This window comes from Triturus cristatus, chromosome 2_1 (assembly GCF_964204655.1).
Source record: "Triturus cristatus chromosome 2_1, aTriCri1.1, whole genome shotgun sequence".
Taxonomy (NCBI): domain Eukaryota; kingdom Metazoa; phylum Chordata; class Amphibia; order Caudata; family Salamandridae; genus Triturus; species Triturus cristatus.
In genome coordinates, this window is record NC_140581.1 from 515,744,320 (window position 1) to 515,763,422 (window position 19,103).

Consider the following 19,103-nt stretch of genomic DNA (forward strand, 5'->3'; position numbering starts at 1 on the left):
TGCATCTCTGAAAATTTCCCTATACTCACCCTTACTGGTTCCGTAAAACGAGTCTTAATCTGTGTATTGGCTACACCAACTACTTGGATTGCTTCATCCGAGAGAGGAAGATTTCTAATATCTGCTGACCTGACAGTTGATCTCGTCGCTCCTGTGTCTACCAAAAAAGTAACACTCTCCGCATTTATTTTCCCATCTACAAATGGTCCTGCCTGGTCTATTTCTAGAGTTGCACCAAGTATGCACTCTTCCTCCTCTCTTCGGCACCGTCAATAGTCCCCTTCAGACTCACTCCCCTCATTCTTTAACCAGTACTGTTGTACCAGATTTGAACGTCTCGGTTTATTTACCTGTTCATCATTGTAGAATCCTGAGTCCTGATTATACTTTTGGGACCCTCTATTCTGCGGCAAGGGCGGTTTTGGCTCTTGACTCTGCTGTCTGACAACCTTCTGTTGTTGCTGCTGTTGATTACACCCCTCGTTCTGCACCTGTTGATTTAATGATTTATTTTCATTACTCACTAATGGTGGATTGGTACACTCGGATCTCCAATGCCCCAATTGTCCACAGTTGTGACAAGGGAACTTCTTCTTGGCCTCCTCTAAATTCCCCTTTCCTTTTCCTGCATATCTGGGTCTATTTCCTGGATTATTTGCATTATTTGCCTGCTCCATCAACTGTGCTTCTTGTCTTTCAGCAACCTTCACCTGTGCCCACATTGCCTTTTCTTTCAACTTTCTCTGTTTTGCTTCAATCTCATCACTGAAGTATTTTGCATGTCTCAAGATCTCATCAATCTTTTTACTCTGCCAATCAACTGTGTGTTCACGAATCCTTTCACTGATTTCAGGTCTCAGGCCATATACAAATCTGTATACAAAATGACTCAAATCTTTGTCACCCAGGTGTTCATTTCCACTGAACTGTTTAAAAGCCAGTATCAGCCTTTCGTAAAAAGCATGAACTGATTCTTTCGCTTCTTGATGTGTTCGATCTATCTTAACCCAGTCTGTCTCTTTTGGGGGTACTTTATTTTTCAAGAACACAATAACCTGATCATACTTTCTCATAACCTCTGGATCTGGTGCTCCTGTTTTCTGATCTCTGGGATACTCCTTCGCAGGCCAACCTATAACTATTTTACACTCAGCCCACAAATCTGCTGGAACAATTATATCAAATAGACTATTCAGGTCAATCCACAGCACTTTTGACAATTTCACAAACCTGTCTACCTGTCTATACCACTCGACGGGCTTTTCTCTCAGTCGAGGGAAATCATTCGTAAATGATAAAATATCCTGTCTAGTCCATGGGACATGAACATATCCACCTCCAGGAATCTCTCTCATAGGATAGGCATCCACTGTTTTCTCTTTTTCTCTCACAGGGAAAGCTGAATAAGTCCTGTCCACTGAATCTTCCCTTTTCTTGTACCACCTATCCTTCCACTTTTCTACATCACCCCATTTTCGCAATAAAGCAATCATTTCCTTAATCTGCCCTGTTCTACCAGCACCATTTAGATTTTCAATATCTTTGTCTGTAAAATCCATCCTGTAGGACCTCTGTAACACCTTCACTTTATCCATGTCAACTCCTTGTTCATTCGCTATTGCTCTTAACCTGTCATGTGTACTCTTAGCCCTCCAGGTGATGTTTTTACACATGAATAACAACTCCCCATCATGATGATTTTTGAGTTTATCTGTAGGAATTGTCCCTGCAATAAGCTCCTCTAATTCCATGCGCAACCTGGCTACATCAATTGCTTGTGAATCTTTATCCTTCTTTTGAAGAACCTTCAACCAATCATTCAAATCCTCAGCTGTTATTTCAGTAGACCTTTTCACTACACCCACTTGTTCTGTCACCCTCTGTGGTTCCAGAATTGTTCTTCCCAAACAACCAGTATTCAATCCTGAATTAGGCTGTGCATCTAATCCTCCACTACAGGTGTCATGTCTCAATTGACTCAAATTATTTCCTCCTGTTCTCATTCCTGATTCCTCCAAAGAGCACGTACCCACCAAACCATTTCCAACATAGGGAACTGTCAAACCATTTTCACCCATTCTTTGTTTATCAAAAATAGGCACAACCGGACCTATAGTTACAGGCACTGTAACTGCTTCAAGATTTTTCGTTAACTCCCTAATTTTCTCAGTCAGCTCAGTTGTGGTTCTGGCTAATTCTCTTGTTTCCTCGTCACTAACTTGATGCTCTCTCTCTCGCTCTCTCTCTCTTTCCCTTTCCCCGAAAGAGCTACCACTTTTCAGATCAGGTGTCACAACCTCAGTTTTAATAATCCGCAAAGTATCTCTTACAGGAGTAGCAGCTGATATACTTTCTTCTGGTTCTGGTCTATACGGAGGTGGTCTCTTGTAAATCATGTCATCCAAGACCTCATCCTCATAATCATTAGCTCCATACCTTCTCACTTCTGCATCAGGCACCTTCTCTGCACCTTTCCTCCCTTCCGTTTCTTCAACTGTCCTCATAGGATATAATCCCTCTGACATACTAGCATCTCGCCATCTCCTCATTCGATCATGATGAGTTTCACAATCATATTTTCTCCCAAAAAAGTATCTATAATTACTTCCACTCCTCTGCTTTTCTCGCTCATGCACCTCATCTTCCCATTCCACCAATGCCTCGAACTGTGTCGGCCTTGGTCTAGGCTCTAGACACATCATTTTCTCCCGTAAATTTCTCAACACGGCCAAATTAAATGAACCATGTTCCGGGAACGCTAAAACACCATCTTCCTTAGTATACCTAACCCAGTTGTCCAACCATATACAGGTGTGATACCCATATTTCGCAACCATGAAGGATGCAGGAGTTTTCGTCGGAGGTAGCAATTCACCCTCTCTGGTTATTATGCTCTTATCCTTGTCGAACCACTTCTTTATTTTACCAAACAAGGATTTTTTCTTCTTTTCCTCCGGTTGGTAATACATTTTAATGTTTACCAATATTCTCTAATCCCTGCCGCAACTGTACGATCTTTTGTCCAATAACAGCGCGACTCACACCAACGCACCAATCCTGAAGCGTCTACGTCACTCTGTACTTCACTCTGTACTCCTTCCAATCCCTGCGCGGCTCACACTAACGCACCAATCCTAGCGCGAGCACTGTTCTGATTCACTACCCAATCAGAGCGCAGTCTGTATGACGTCAGCAGTCGCTGCAGTTGTTTCTGCTCTGTCTCCTGTCACTCGTATACCCCTCCTTTACAAAACCTTTTCAGTAGACTTCGTTTCAAATTTCACAAAATCTATTAGTTACAACATATAAACATCTCCATTGTCTGTTTCGCTAACCACAGAATAGTAAAAGGAAATCTTTTTCACAAGAATCCCGCTTCTCTCTAGAACAGCGCTTACCTCTGCTCCACTACGGAATTAATACTCTCGTTGACACAGTAGCACATCCCTCTACTCTGCCCTTCTAACATGCATCCATTAACTGTTTCCTCTAGGACTGCTCCAAAGAGTCTTACAATCAATTAAATGCTCATACATTTACGCACTTTCACACCAGAAAATGTAGCAGATGCACACAGAATCCTGCCTTTCTCAAGAACAGCGAACAGTCTGTCCCATTACAGAATTATAACACACGTTAACCAAGCAGCGCTTACCTCTGCCCAGTCCTTCAAACAAGCTCAGAGAATACCTATTACTCCTCCCGCGATAAGCTTTAACGGCAAACCTTACGGATCCCTGGGACTTATGACCAGAGTTTCACAGATAACCTTCGCTACCATACACACTCCTTTTATACCGAAAATATATCTAATAGTAACACACGACGATGTCACTTATTCCGAACCCAGACAATGTGACGCGCAACTTCAATTGTCACATGTTTTTCCTGCATACGTACAGGTAATTCCAACAATCCCGTTTTTCCCGAGAGCAGCACACTCTTCCCTCTGCCCTACTACGGAACTGTCACCAGCTCCCAAGTTCCAGAAGCACTACATAAAACTCAATACGACGACTTCAACATATAGTATTAGTACATATACCAACATCCATCAATAATCAATGAATCAAAAGCCAATATACAAGCAATCTAATCTGATCAAGACAATAATCAAACCATCATACTGCTACCAGGAAACTGCTGCAGATCGGCGCATATAAATTCTCCCTGCTTCCACTGACAGAGTAAACCTACAGTCACACGCACAAACACACATCATACGCTAGGGCCCAACACACTAAATTCACACTATTACTCTATCCACACTGAATATAGGAGAACCAATCTGCATCTACAATGAGGTCAATGCGACCTGAATGATATTGCCTTGAGTCATGATTTTAAAACATAGGAAATACATTTGAAACTCAATAAATGACAAGAAATAAACACCCAACAACTTAATTCAATCAATGCTTATTTATCTAAATTAATTCAAAATGGAAATCAATCATTAGCGAAATCATTATTCTCATAGTTACCTATTCTAGCTAAAGGGTCAGGACAGGTCTCTCTGTAAAGTCTCTCGAGATGCCGTCCTCAGCATAGGTTCAGGAAGAAGTCCAAAACGCGATGAACCACAATGGAACGCAATGGAAGTAATGAGCGCAATGGAACCAAAGAACGCAATGAACACGGACCCTCTCTAGTCTAACATATTTATAGAGAAAATAATCAAAATCAAAAGTTACAAACAAATGTTAGATATCCGTTGAGCCGCTGAGCAGAGCGAACAGGAAAGGATGCCATTCGGTTACATTTAGGAAACCTCCGCTCAGGAAAAATCACAAAAATAAAAAGACGGAAGAAGGAACTCAAGTTTGCAAATGTATCTTTCATAAATGTTCTTCCTTGATATCTTAGCAGAGTGAGTCACCGCAGACTGGACAATGTTCATTGTACTTTATCCTTGTCCAAAGCCAGCTGGAATCACGCCCAGAGCTGCCATCCTCACGGAAGATTTTCTAACCAGGCAAAAGCTGCGGTCAGGTGACTCTCGACCATATTCAGCAAGGCCTCCCATCAAAATTCACTCACTCGAGCGCAGGCTGTAAAAGGCAGCCATCTTGGTTTAGGCCAAAACGGACCATCTTAATTAAAAGAAACACAAAACAACGTTACCACAGCATAATGATAAAACAGTGTTAATTCCCACTAATACCCATATGTGTATGTAATTATCTAGCCTCCTGCAACATAATAAAGCATTAGTACACGTTATTTCAAAAGCGTTTTGTGCTTTAAACAAACAGCACTTTGCAACATTCATTTAATTAAAACCGCACATTATTATTAAGCAACATATCTGCATCCCCACGTGTAGTTTTCTCTCATTAGTAGTGTTGGTTAGTCCGACTTCGACAAAACAAACTATGAATTAATGATTTTAAATTAATAATTTTAGTTAAACCATATAAACGAAACTGGAGCTTAAAACACGATAAATTTTCAACAGAAAACTCTGCTCCAGCAGTGTCATCTACTTAGGACATGTTATTGACAGTGAAGGCATTAAACCAAAACCTTCCATGATTGATGCCATTAAGAATGAAGTGGCTCCGTGTTGCAAAGATGATGTGAGATTATTCATTGGTCTTGCAGAATTTTGTCCCATGTACATTCTGAATTTTTCTACTAGGACTAACACTACTAGACAATTGTTAAAAAATAGAAACAGGTTTGTGCGGTCCTCTGAGCGTGAAGATGATATTTGCAATATTAAGGAGTGTATTGCTAATGCTGCTTCATTGAAAAGTTTTGATCCTTGTGCTCATAGTGTAATAACAACTGATATGAGCTGTAAAGGATTGGGTGCAGTTCTTGCTTAGGTGGGTGAAAATATAAATGAAAATGTCGAAGCGTATGCATCGAGATCTTTGTCACCCACTAATGAAAGATACTCAATAATAGAGAAGGAGTTATTGGCCTGTATTTGGGCTGCAGATCATTTTAGGGCATTTGTGTGGGGAAAATGTGTCACGTTACGTTGTGACCACAAACCTTTGGTGAAGGTACTCACCACTGAAGGCACTATTAACATGTCTGCAAGAGTTGCGAGACTTTCTATTAGATTGCAGAACTATAGTTACAAGGTTGAATTTGTTCCTGGTTAAGAAAAATGTATTGAAGATTTTCTTTCCAGGATGCCTAAACAACTTGACATGAGTGAAGATGAATTATGGAATGCAGACCAGGCTGCATATGTACAGGATTTCAGCCACAAATGTATCATGAGGAACAAATGGGAGGCTGAGTATAGAAATGATGAGGAGATATGTAAAGTTAAAGAGCATCTTTAGCATTCTGGGACAAGGAAAATGGGGCTGAAGAATGTTTTGAAACCTTTTTGGTTTGATTGGTGTGTTCAAGGTAAGAATGTTTGAAGAGGCGAAAGAGTTGTTCCCCCGAAGAGTTTGCGGAAATCAATAATTGCCCTATATCATGAGGGATATTTTCGCATTGTCAGTTCCAAACTAACTGGTAAAGCTTAATTTTGGTGACCTGGCATGGATGGAGACAGTGAGAGATTTGTGCATAATTATGATGTGTGCAAAATGGCTGACAAATCTCTACTTACCCTTAAACCACCTTGGAAGAGTGATGCCATTGACATAATAGGTCCCATTGGAAAAGAACAGAAGTACATACTGCTCCTTATGGATTTGTTTTCGAGATGGCCCGTTGTCAAAGTGGAGGATAGAGTAGACACAGAGGTAGTTTTACAATTTTTGGATCATGTGTTTCTGATCTTATGTATTCCCACTACCTTATTAAGTTACAACGGTGTACAACTTACTTTCAATAAGGCTAATGAGTATTTCAGTAGATTGGGCATCAGGCATAGGACTGCTTCATTAAACAACCTGAACAGCATTGGCATGGTTGACGCGTCATTAGAGTTATCAAAAACACCAGTCAGTTGGCTGCCAAACAGAGTGATTGGGAGATTCAGGTGCAGGAAATGGTTTGGGCCTAAAGTGTCCATATGTGAGGCGACAGGTTATTCTCCTTTTATTCTGATGCATGGGAGAAATCCTAGGACCAAATATACACCTGGTTGATTGATCAAGTCTAGTATAGTGCACTGGTCAGAAGAATTGGTACAAGAGATAGTGGAATAGTTGCAAACTAAGAGTAAGGAATGTTACGACACTAATCATGGGACGAAGGAATCTGAGATTGTTGTTGGCCAATGGGGAAGGGTTAAAGAACCTGGTGAAATCTCCAAAGAAGAAAGCCGGTTTTATGAACCTTTGTTAGTTGCGGAGGTATTAAACAATGCTGTGCGTTTAGCAGAGGAAAAGGTTTGGAACCTTAAAAGAATAGCGAAATATTCCGCACCTTCTCCCATATTCGATTTGTGGGATGTAAATGAAAATGAAGAAGGTAAAAATGAACATTTGTGCAATGACATTGTTTCAAGTGGTAATGTGGATGGGGACATTTCGCATGAATCCTCCGATCTCGATGATGTTCCAGAGAGTGTGCAACAGTGTGCCACATTGTCTGCAACATCTGAGGCATCTATCAATGTCCATCTTGTCCATTGCCAATAAATGTGTTCTAGTGTAGTATAACTTATGGAATATCATTGTACCAACCTAATGCCAGCCCGGTTGGCCACGTCCCGAGGGTAACTACATGATCCTATGATATATTTATTGCATTGTGCCTGCTGGGACTAGGAGCACCCCACTCACTCCCAAGTGCTTAAGCTCAAGCCATGCACTTGGATGCCAAGTTCTTCCCAAAGGTATTGAATACTCGTGCAGCCAGCCAGCTTCAGCGCTGCACCTATCAGAGTCTCCGCTTAAGTCAGACTTAATTTTGTCAATGCTTATTTTAGTGGGAGTTTGTTGTAAATATGTTTTATCCTCAATGTATTCACTGATCTTCCCCTCTTGTATTAGCCCTTCCTTTGTGTCCGTTTCTATTCTCCAGTTGGAATTCTTATTGTGTTCTAAGCACCTGCCTGGAATCATAGCTGGATTCCAGACGAGTCAGTTGGCGTCTGGTCAGCTGGAGCGGTGCATGCTTTACCTACGCTCTTACAATAAATCTATCACTTAACCTCAGAAGACCTCAACGTTGTTACTGCTTATGGCTTACCACAGAGATCAATCACTAAACTCTAATAGGTAACACGTTAATTTACTCACCAACAAGCGCACTGTGGTATTAAAATGATATAGGTACTGTGAGGGGGGAATGACTACCCTTGGTTACTATTCTGCAGAGTAGCCCCTGCACCGCTGCCTTGCGATGCCAAGCTCTCTCTCCGTGGATGTATATCTTTGTCACTCAGACTAAAGGTGTGTAACGCCCTATTGCAGGAAATTGTGCCCTCCTAACAGAAGACAGAGCACACACACAGAAGTTAGTTTCGTGTTGACAAACTTATGTAGCTGACTGGAGACCGCAACTTCCTGAACAATCAAAAAAGAATTCGGAGCTGCGGAGGGAGGCGAGGCCGGGAGATGGAACAGCAAATGCTATTCAGCTCAGCGGTTTCAAGCTGCCCTCGCCTGTGAATTACTGTCTAGCTGCAGCTCCTACCATTGCGGAGGAATCCGTGGGGGGCGCCGAAATGAAAGGAAACCGTATGGGCAATGGTAAACCCACTCCTTGCCACCCTTCAGGCAGAGGGTGGGTGGGATTCGAGAATGAACCCACCCCTGAGCTCGGCGTTCATTCCTTATAACAAGCGGTCAGCGGTCGGTCTTGTACCGAATCACGCAGTTCCCTCTTCGCTTCAAATAGGACTCGCCGAAATGTATTCTTGGGAAGACTGACAGCTGGGGTCAAGAAACAGCTGTTGAAGTTAACGTTTCTTCCTCCCTCCTCAGTCTGAGAGCTGTGCCCTGCCAAGCCAAAGTGAGAGCACTGTCTGAGCCTTTCTCTGTTACAAGAACAATGCAAAAGAAAAACAAATATTCCCCAGACTCCAGTCTACCTTTCAGTTATCAGTACCTTGCGCAATACTCAAAATGACTATTTACCGAGATTAGATAAACACGTACTTTCCTGTCATGTTTTGCCTTAAATAGAAACAACACGCTTCTGTTCTCATAAAAAAACAATACTAATTTAAAGCCCAAAAACTGCCATAGACTGCGTACCTCGAGAAATCGAAGTGTATATAAAAAAAGCATGAGAACGGCGAGTCTGAACCCATGGGGGCAGGGCCAATGAGTGTACGACCGGTGTCACAGTCATGTAGCTGAAAAGCAAACAAGCATTTGCAATGCAGTAGGTCTCGCATTTGCGAGACTTTGAGCTACTGGCATTGTAAATGACGCACCTTTTATCTATGTGTTGGTTTTGAAAACATATAAATAAAAGGCATTGTCATTTACAATGTCAATAGCTTAAATTTTCGCAAATGCGAGACCTATTGCATTGCAAATGCTTGTTTAACATCTGCTGACTTGCTGTGAAGGACAGGCATTGTTTATGTGAGGGTAACTTTGTGTGTTTAGATCAGTGGTAGTTCTTTCGGGCTATACGTTTTTCTTTTTTTTTCGGAAGTACATGCAAAGTCTAAAAAACGCATTAGGCAAATATCCAGTAAAAAACATTTGTAAATTATTATTACCTAGGTAGAGAAGCATCTGAGACTTGGTGTATATACATCTGCACCCTGATCAACATATGATGGTGTTAGTGACAATAGAAAGTGTTTCTACCCATGCAAACTTCTTTTTCATGAAATTTGTCACAATGAAATCTTTCCAGTGTACATATACTAATGCTGTTTAATTTCATTTACTGAATACGAGGTCAAGCAGGACACATTTCCTGGAATTAATGATTTTTTTCCTGTGCAAATGGCTATTGATTCAGTAAGGAAAATGTAAACAAAACTTCACAGTTCCCTTAATAGTATGCCCCGGGACCTCTCTTTCAATTTTTGCAAACATTTTTGGGAAAGACTCCTGTTAGGGAGAAGTGACTGGGGTGTTTGTGGTTATTTTCGTTTTAATTTTTTTTTTTTAAAGATGCCAGCTGTTAGTGTTTGGTGCTTACTGTTCGAAGTGCAGAGGGCTGGGCTTCCCAAATGGTGACGTTGTGGATACTGAAATGACAGCTGAGCAGAGGCCTGTTTCTAGTAAAAATACAGAAGGAGCGCCACAGCGCTGCAGCCTGAGTGATATACGGGACGGGGTGTTGTGAAACATTTTAGGGGAATTAGATGTTGCAAGTCATAACATATATCGTCTGGTCTCTTTAAAAATACTAGCTCGTCTCCTGTATGCCTCTAGTCCATGATAATCCTCCCCTCATGTCATGCATGGCCTATTCTGCACCACATGCATGTCTATCCTACCCCCACTGTTTGCCTGCTATGCGCTGTGTGCATTTGTATTTTGGATCCCTGGCATGTGCATCTTGCCACACCTACGTGTCTAGACTGCATCCCTTACATTGGCTCCACAGAGGGTACCCCATGTGTCTACCGCACGGCCGTGCACGACTGCCCCGTGCCTCATCTATTCCATATCTGACACTGCATGTCTGTGCTTCTCCATTTCTCTTGAGCCACCCTCATCTGACGGGTGTCCTCGTGCAATAAATCATCGTAAGCACCCCAACAAACCTACAGATGTCACAGATGTCCATATATTCACACTCAGCACACCTACACCACCCTCCTAAAAACCGTTCACACTTGCTAATATCTGGCTTCATCCTCCTCAGAGAGCCGGCATGTTGACTGCTTCCCTACTTCACTTCCTGCGTACACATCTAGCAGTGCGTTCCTCATCCCGCCCCCTGCAACACGCCGACAACCACCCTACACAGTACGCACCCTCCACGCACTCACCTGCAACCTAGCCCTGCTGCGCCCAGCCTAGTTTCATCCCCTGCACAACCACATACCCGCATGTATTGTTGCCTGTCCTCCATACTGAACACCCGCTGTGCCTTTCTCTCTCACTCCATAACAATCCAACCGCCATCCCTTCATCTTCATTCTCCTCCACACACCTTTCCTCATTTCACGTGCCTACAGACACCTCACGCCCCACCCCCTAAGCTCACCCTCTGCCCTAGACTCATGCCATAGGCCGCCTTCTGCTCTAACACGCCCCGGCTTCGCCTCCTCAAGGAGCAAGTCAAACAGACAGAAGCATGCATTAAAATATCTCCACACGGGACGGTCAGCGTGACTCCGCGGGCGGGCTTTACCTCGGGGTGCTCGGATTGCAATGTCATGCATACGAAGCAGTGAGGGTGCAAGGGATGTGAGAGCTGCAAGGAGGGAGGTGGGAGCCGTAGTCAGCCTGGCTCTGCGGTTGCTGCCTCCACTGATCGTTGTGTGGTGGAAACTAGCAGAAAAAATGCCTGTTAATGTAAAAGAAGGAACATTAGTGGAATGCGCAGAGGTTTCGCAGCTCCCGAGAAGAGGACTCATCAGACAGGGACACACACCGATCGCTCACCGAACAAAGTTACTTCCCTTTCCTCAGGTCAGAAGGTGGGCCAACCCCTCCCTGTGACAGGGAGGTGGGAAGGGAGGGAGGGAGGGTTCCTGTGGTTATCGGCACTTAGGTAGAACAAGCGCGCGGTGGGAGCGTGTGAGGCAGAGAGGAGACGCCTTGTGCATGCACATCGCCTGTCCGTGAGCGCACATGGTTTGTCTGCCTTCGCACACCAAACTGACAACAATAGTCTCGCCAAGGCGAACAGCGCATGCGCTGCGTTCGCTAGGCGAGACCTAAAAAATTATCTGAAACTGCTTTCAGCTACATACCATTGCATTATAATTATAATGCAAACACCTTAAATGTAAAATACATACAAGTTAACATATTCTCTGGGGAATGCATTCTGGTATGAAAGCTCAGTTTGTTAATGCGAACACTTCAGATGTCTTTGTGTGCCTCTGGAAGGTCAGTGGTTTAATCTTGTTTGGTGTACTGTGAAACAGTGAGATGCATTTATAGTGCTATGAAGGCTACAATCTGTCTTTTTATGGACATATGCAGTAAGCATTTTTAAAAGGAAACTTTTACCAGTGCCTGCTCGTCCGCTAACATAGAGATGTGTAGACTTGAATGTGATGAGTGTACATTCAGAGTTATCAAGCAGAATTCCACGATCTACTGATGCAGTTATTTCCTGGTAGAGTCAATAGACTGATTCTTCACCTGATTTATAGCATTTTGCACGTCACTCATAGCAATGGCTGTATCATTCTCAAAACAGGCTGGTCAAGAGGATCTTGACCATGAGGTATTGAACTCTGTCTGCCTTGTGAACTATCCTCCGCAACCTCGCTGCTATTGTTTCTGCTTGTTGAATCTCATCATGCAACATTTTAAAATAAGTAGGAATTCTATTTGGTGTTTAACTGTGTTGAAAGTATCCTGCTAACAGTTATATTGGCCTAGCAGTTCTTCTTCATGACCCCAAGATTGGGAGAGTTGCAGAAGAGCCAAATAAAATAACTCTCTCTTATCTGCACTTTGACAACTGAGTTTCCAGTGGTTGAAGGGACTCGATTTGTTGTGTCTCACTAAACAACCATTACACCCAGAGACCGCAATCTTGCCAGTTTCAATGTTTTTTCCCCCAGATTGTTCTGTATGTGCAGCACTAAACTACTACAGACAGAGGCTTTCTAAATGAACACTTGGATTTGTGAAGTAAGTGTCTAGCATATTTGTTTTGACAGTGTCTGTGCCATAAGGATCAGAGTGTGCCAGATATTCAATCACATCAAAAGATTTCAATACACTGTTACAGGTAGATGCAAGACCTAAACTAATCCAAACAATTGATGAGAACTTCCCAGCCAAACGCAATCGGTCACATACCATATAAGAACATATTTCCTTGTCGGAAAGCATCTTCAGACTGAAACTATGCAACTTCAATGTTAAATACTTCTCTGCTGAAATCTCTTCCCCTACCACTTTCATTTCTGCATTTTCCGACCTTGTAATGTAAAAAGTAATTTATCAAGCAACAGCAATGGAATTGTCAGCTGCAAACTGAATGGCCATGTTTGCATCCCACAAAGACACAATGACAGGACTGTAGTCATTGATAACTTTGGATGTGTTGCTTCTCTAAATGCTGTATGTATTTTTGGGAGACTTGCCAGTGACTCTATGGTAGACTGCAGACATGAAACTGTTTATTTTCCCTTTTAAGATAACAGGCATAGAGAAGCCAAAGGGACACTTGGTATACTATTTTTCTATGGTTCTATATCTACGACATCAGTATTTGCCACATCTGTGGGACTGAAATCGCAACACTTGCTGCTTAAGGATTCTGTCCTCAGACTCCTTGGGAATTGCTCCTGATATTTACAGCTCAATAAATGACAGTTCTGACTTAACAGTATCCTGTCCAAATAGTGGTGCACCTTTTACCCAAAGTAACATGTGAATATTTGGAGCATCTATAGCTTGGTATTCTTTCCTCCAAATGTAGCCAACAACCTCACAGAGAGGAAGATTTCTTTTGTTGCAGATAAAGTGAATATAGCTTGAAATCTATGGTTAAAGTTCCTGCAAACATTCGCTGGATGTGTGCACCCTAATTCAAGTTGTGTTTTAAAGTTGAAGCCGCTATTGTTGGAGTTTGCTTCTCTGAGGAAGTTGTGCAAATCATCCCTGATATACTCAGCACACCTAAGAGTAATAAACCAGGTACCGATGCCACACAAGGAGCTATCACTCTCCTAGGTCACAGCTCTGCCACCTGCGCCTTGACCCATTCATACTGCAGATCATCAGGAACTGGACGTATATGGTGTCTCCAAGATTTCCCCTTAAAAGATCCAGTGACTGTTAACAATCCAAATAATAGCATTAGGAAACACATAATAACCCAGAACGACAGAGGAGATCCTTCAGCGGCAACCTAGTGGGATATTTTAAAACCAGTCCTCTGGGTAAGTTTTATTGTGGAAGCGGCCTGTCTCAAGTGAATGAGGGAAGCTCTACTTACGCAGCTCATGGCACAACTTAAGGGTCTTGTGCATGTCTACAAGAGCTCCGGCTCCCAAAAAATATGGGTGAAGATCTTTATGACACCCGAAACAGACAGAGCTGCATACCTGGTAGCCAAATTGGACAAAAGATATTATGAATTAGGCAACAAAGCTGGCAAACTGCTGGTGAACCTCATGAGAACACGCCAGGCCGAAACTAGGATAATAGAGGTTAGGTCCCCTGACAGACAACTGAACACACAGGACTTTAATAAGGGGGAGTGCATCCGCAAGGCCTATTCCAAACTATACACAAAACTCCCACAGACCACCAAGCAAGAGCAGCCTATCTGTATGGTGGGCACTTGCCTACACAATGCTGTGACGACAGAAAGAGCCTCAAGAAACCATTAGCCAAGAAGGAGATACTTTTTTTTTTTTTTTTTTTTGGTTTAAACATTTTTTTATTATTTTCGTACCAGCAACCAATACAATTCCCTCAGGTGCCCCAGCACCCCACCGGAGAGTGTTACATACAACAGTGCGACTATTTATGCATAGGAAAAGTTACTCTTCCCGCTTGGGCTCTCCCCTCCCTCCCGCAACCCATGTCAGTGTGCCCCCGTCTTCCTGTCCTCCCCCTGATGCGGCCCCCCTCCTACTATGACTCGTGTAGAGGTGCTCAGACCCACCCATGGCAGCTTGGGCTTTCCCCCAGGGTCAGCCGTGTGGAGCGTGTCCACCCACCATCATGGCCCCCTTCCTACTCCCCACTGATCGCTTCCTCCTGTCCGTCAGGTATGCTCCCTTCTCCTCTATTGTCCGACCCCAGCCCCTGAAGTTCAACCACCAATGACTCCCATGCACGGGCCGATGCCAAGGCCTTGTCGTCGTTCCTCCTATGTGCTAACTGCCAAGAAGGAGATACTTATGGCTATTTCTAAATTTCACCCAGCAAAAGCCTCAGGCCTTTTATAAATGTTTTGCCCCTCTCTCCTTCCACTACTCCACAAAATGTATCAGGAAATAATACAGATGGGGCGGCTGTCCCCCTTAATGACTGAGTCTACAATATGCCTTATACTCAAACCAGGGAAAGGTCCCAGCAATTGTGGTTCCTACCTGTGGAAATCTGAGATAATTTCCGTTAGCATAAGCTGAAGCTATCTTGGTTGTGGCATCCATTTTGTTAGCTATGTAATTCTTCCGTCTTCACTGTTGCTTGCTCTTCTATTCTGCTTGTGTCATCAGCTTTAGTTAACTCCTTCTGTACTGAGCCAAAGCAATGTACGTGCTGAGAAATGGCCTGTAGCTGCTAAAATGCACCTGGTTTAAGATATAACTGTCAACTACTTTCTGCTGTTGTAAACAGTTCTGTTCCCCCTCCCACTTTGCTGACTAAGTGATCACCCATCTGCCCATGTTTGTTGGTAACTATTTCTGTGTAGGTATGTACCTTCTATTTGTATCTACATGCTTACTCTGCAACAAAGTGTGTATAAAAGCCCCATGGTCTGTGTATTCAATGTACTACCTCCTGCATCACTTGAGGGTGTTGTATGGACGTGGTCCCACTCATGAGTGATTAATAAACTTGTTATTTGAATTCCAGCTCCAGTGCCAATCTCTTTCATGTTGGTCTACGGACCCGTGGACAGAGAAGGGTGACCCCTGCACCGGTGTGCTCTGTCAGGTTCCTCCGTTCCGATGTCCCCGGGGCTGTGTTGATGCTCTAATGGGGCCCACCTCTGGATGACCCCAAGTCCGGCTTGAGTGTAACCGCGGACTTTTGGGGTGATCGAGCGGGGGAAGGAAAGGGTGGGGACTGCAGGGAGGGAGATCTGTAAAGACAACAAGACACCGTATGAGACTCTGGTCTATGTATACATCATGATATGCTGGTTTTACCATTAACGTCAGTGCTTTCTACTCTCGCTCGCCCCCTCACCTGTAAAGCAAAGAAGGTACGCCAAGACATATATGGGAGAGCTAGAGGCAGTGGTCAGTGGTCTCAGGCAACTAATACAAATGAAAAGGAAAGATCACACGTATGGAGCAACATTGCAGGGAGCCAACACAGGGAACACAACAGACCTTTAGCACATTACACGCACATGTACCCACTTGTGAAATGCCCTTCTAGTTTCAAGCCACCGGTGTTGGCACCACCCCTTCTTGACGAGGCTCTCTCTTATGTCTGAAGAAAGGAACATATAAGAAACAATAATGAGGGTTGGCGACAGGGTCGTAATCTTTTATCCCTGCTAACTTCTGCCAGCAACGACGAATTACACATAACGGAATATCCCTTCTGCGTGGATGCACACTCGTGGCTGGGCGAAAGGGTCCGCCCCTATATTCAGCGAATCTCAACAGAAGGCTTTTGCCCCCTACAGGTTTCCGAGGCAATAGGCTCTCTCACCTCGAGAGACAGAACGGGCTTTAACATGCCCTGCAGGGATAGCCGTACCAATAATACTCTGCCGCTCCTCTGCATGAGACCGGCCGGTCTCTCCAACAGAGGGGCGTTGCTTCGCACAAGTTCAAAAGGAGATTCCCTTGACTTTCAGGTCCGCCAAGACTTTTGTCTCCGAACTCTGTTCTAAGGGGGAGCCGAGGAGGAGAGAAATCGATAACAACACACCTACCTCGGGATGAAGGACTCCGGGGTTCCTACGGTCTGCTACCTGACTGTTCCTCCTTCCGCGCTCCTTCTCGGTGTCACCGCGCTTCCTCGGCGCGTCTTCGGTCCAAGAATTATCGGCTCCGATGGAGTCGACCTTTCCCCTTTTTACGTCCGCGACGGGCGTAGCGTGAGTCACGTGATGCGGCTCTCGCAACGCCCGTCGGGAGTTGTAGTTCTGGGGTGATGTCTCGTACCCGGCCCATTTCCTGTTCACGGCCGGCGGTGCGCTGCCTGTGAATCATGACAGCACATCCCCCTTCCGAGGATCACCGACGGCGGCCAGGTTTGTAAGGGTGTAACCTATGGAACCTAGCGATCAGCCTGGGAGCGTGGACCGCCGACGCTGGTTCCCATGAGTCGTCTTCCGGCCCATACCCCTTCCAGGAGATTAAATACCACACTCTACCCCTCACTGTTTTTGCATCTAGGATGGCTTTCATCTCGTATTCCTGGTCATGTTGCACCAGGACCGGTGCTGGTCGACTGTTCCGGGGCTTTTTGGCCGGTTTCAGAAGGGAGACATGAAAAACTGGATGGATGCGAAAATGTGCAGGTAATCTCACCTTTACTGCCACCGGGTTGACATGCTTAATGACCCGATAATGTCCTATATATCTCGGGTTGAACACACTGTATTTCCTAAACCGGATATTCCGTGTTGACAACCATACCCAATCCCCTTGATTGTACACAGGACCTGGTCTCCGGTGTTTGTCAGCTTGTCTTTTGTACTGATCTTTCGCTTTCAATAAATTTACTTTAGCCTGCTTAAGTACCTTCCGCATAAACACTAGCCTTTCACGCAATTCTGGGCGGCGTGTGTCGGTGTTAGGCATAATCAAGGGGGTGAATCTCGGATGGAACCCGTAAGTGCTAAAGAATGGGGAGTGTTTAGTGGCTGAGTGTGTGGCGCTGTTGTAAGCTACTTCTGCTGACCATAACCACTCCACCCATGCGTCAGTAGCAGAGCTCACATAACATCTGAGGTATTGCTTCAAAGTCTGATTCAGCCTCTCGGTTTGGCCATCCGTCTGTGGATGGAAGCTCGTTGACAGGGACGAGGTGACCTGCAGTTTGGAACACCAAGTCTTCCAAAAGCCTGACGTAAATTGGGCCCCCCTATCGGACACTATGACTTGTGGAAGTCCATGGAGGCGGACAACATGGGTAAGCAGTAGTGTCGCCAATTGTCCCGCTGTAGGGGCCTGTTTGCATGCTACAAAGTGACCCATCTTGGTGTGATAGTCTATCACCACCATGATGGCTGACATTCCTTGATCCCGGGGGAGCCCGACTATAAAGTCCACCGATATTCTTTCCCAGGGCCGCTCTGGTGTGGGCATCGGTTGCAACAAGCCCGGTGCAGCTTGGTGATCTGGTTTCATCTGAGCGCAGATGGAACATTCTTGTACCCATTTCTGAACATCGGGACGAACTGAGGGCCACCAGAAGTGTCTTAATACTTTGTCTAGGGTCTTGGTGCGTCCAGTATGTCCGGCACAAGGGAGAGCGTGACACCACAAGAAAACCGTCTTCCTCTGTGTCTTGTTGGGGACAAGCAACTGGCGTCTTTTCAAGGGGAGGCCTTGATATAATCTCCACTCGGGTGGAACCGAAGCCAGGTTCTCCATTCTGCAGTCCGTATCCCTCGCCTAATGCTGTTCAGGAAGTCGTCTGTGGCCACTATACCCACCACTCGACAAGGTTCTATGATTGCTTTTTCCGTAACCATTTCTTTATGCGGCGGGTTTTCCTGTCGCGTGAGAGCGTCGGCCTTTCGGTTATTCACTCCTGGGCGAAAGGTCACGATAAAGTTGAACTCAGCGAAAAACAACGTCCATCGGAGTTGCCGCGGTGTAAGGTGTCGAGCTGCTCGTAAAAACTGAAGATTGCGGTGATCGGTATAAACTGTGATGTGCTGTGAAGCCCCCATCAGCCAATGCCTCCACTCTAGGAAAGCGTCTTTAATCGCCAAGAGCTCCTTTTCAGCGATTGTATAGTTTTGCTCCGCTGGGTTCAATTTTCGCGACATAAAGACGATGGGGTGGAGGCAACCTGTGGTCTCATGTCTCTGCGACAGCACCGCTCCCACTGCTACTTCGGACGCGTCTGCTTCGACAATAAAGGGCAACTCTGGTTTTGCATGCACCAGAACAGGAGCGGAGGTGAAAGCCTTCTTTAAGCGTTCGAACGCCTCTTGGGTTTCTGAGGTCCATATGAACGGAACCTTCACTCTGGTCAGCTTGGTCAGGGGTGCAACAGTGTTGGAGAAGTTTTGGATAAATCTCCTGTAGAAATTCGCGAATCCCAGTAGGCTTTGGATGTCTTTCACGTTGTGCGGACGGGGCCATTCAACCACTGCCTTTACCTTCCTCTCTGCCATGACCTGTCCGGAGGGGGTAAGCATTACCCCGAGGAATTCTACGGTGGTGACATGGAACTCACATTTTGTGAGTTTACAAAACA